Source organism: Cheilinus undulatus, linkage group 9 (genome assembly GCF_018320785.1).
Source record: "Cheilinus undulatus linkage group 9, ASM1832078v1, whole genome shotgun sequence".
NCBI classification, from domain to species: domain Eukaryota; kingdom Metazoa; phylum Chordata; class Actinopteri; order Labriformes; family Labridae; genus Cheilinus; species Cheilinus undulatus.
In genome coordinates this window covers 52,169,587-52,170,983 of record NC_054873.1, presented here as the reverse complement: position 1 = coordinate 52,170,983, position 1,397 = coordinate 52,169,587, and the positions used below count along the sequence as shown (strand labels likewise).

At 41.0% G+C, this 1,397-nt stretch overlaps 1 long non-coding RNA gene across 1 annotated transcript; it reads left to right on the top strand.

Annotated features, from left to right (window-relative positions):
- Positions 1-210: 210 nt before the first annotated feature.
- On the top strand, positions 211-1,128 carry LOC121514430. Its single transcript, XR_005992297.1, has 3 exons — positions 211-266; positions 442-534; positions 806-1,128. It is a non-coding gene; the product is annotated as an uncharacterized LOC121514430 (long non-coding RNA).
- Positions 1,129-1,397: the final 269 nt, after the last annotated feature.

The following is a 1,397-nucleotide window of genomic DNA, read 5'->3' as shown; positions in this document are numbered from 1 at the left end:
GGAAGGTTGAGAGGAGGAAGTGACCTTATTTTGTCTCTATGACAGTTGTGTGTTTTATTCAGGTGGGTTATGATGAAGGAAATGGAAGAAACAGAGGGACACGTATTTGCAGAAGAGGAGAAAGGAGACAGAGTGGAGGAGTGGGTCGTTGGCAGGGCCATCAGGACCCTCCATCACCAAAGGGGGACGAGCAGTAACATGGAGAGGGGGGTCGAGGACAGTCGGGCTGCAGAGGACTTCCATGAAGATCAGGACCAGCAGATGAGGTTTAAAGTTTGTTGACAGCACACACAGCATGGAAATATTTAGGGACAAATGTCTTCATAGGCTACTAATGGAGAGTTGTCTTCTTTTGCCACTTTGTGGACAAACAAGAATATAAATAGTGTCATAGCTGAACCTGTGTACTGTGTTCATATGTACACTTCTGTATTTTATCAGAACATCATGTACTCCTCTCTGAAACACTACTACCTGCTGCTGCTTCTGCTCCTCCAACACCTGGCCCATCCACTCCAGCTGCTGTTCCCACAGGTATGTCAATGAATAGAGCCACATCAATCAACAAATGATGGATTTGTTATTAAACTGATCATTCTGAGCACTTTAAAGGAGGAGGGAAGTAATCTATCACAGCTTTCTTTAGAGCAGATATTTTATAATGTAATTCATGCATGTATGTTTATCTTTGGTAGAGCTAGTGCTGCCTCTCATGTCACAACCTGATCCTTTTCTGTGTATTTCCTTAGTAGTATTCTATTGATGAATTACAATAGTATCACTAAATATGTTGTTTCCATTACAGAGACCCCAAGGAGGAGACCCCTGAGTGACTCCAGACAGCAGCTGACGGAGGTGGAGAGGATGTTGCTGGAGGCCCTGAGGACCAGTCCACCTGCAGCAGGAGGTGGAGAGGATGGAAAGTCTGCTTCCTTCCCTGCAGAGATTGCTGCTTCAGATGAACAAATTTGTCTTCAAATTCATAGACTGATGTATAAATATAGCACTGTTCTGCTTAATCTAGAACAACTGGAACCTAAGGACTAGTTCTGGTTTCTACAAACTGAGGTAAATATCTCTGCAGGGAACGAGCCAGACTTTAATCTCCTCTCTCTTCCATTTAACTCCTCCAAGCAAGCTCCTTTATGTTTCTGTTGTAAATTGATTTAAGTTTGTTTAAATGTTAAATGTTTGTCCTTTTTATAAATTAAATTGTCTTTTAATAACAATCATAGTTGGACTTTTTAAGGTAACAATCTCATGTTTCTCTTATTATCATGGAGTAGATATTTGATTAACATTAACACTCATGTCAGTGTCAGCACTGTATGATCATTTTAGGTCTAAATATTGCTCATGTTTGGTTGGCTGGTAAATCTGGGATAACTTTCAGTCAA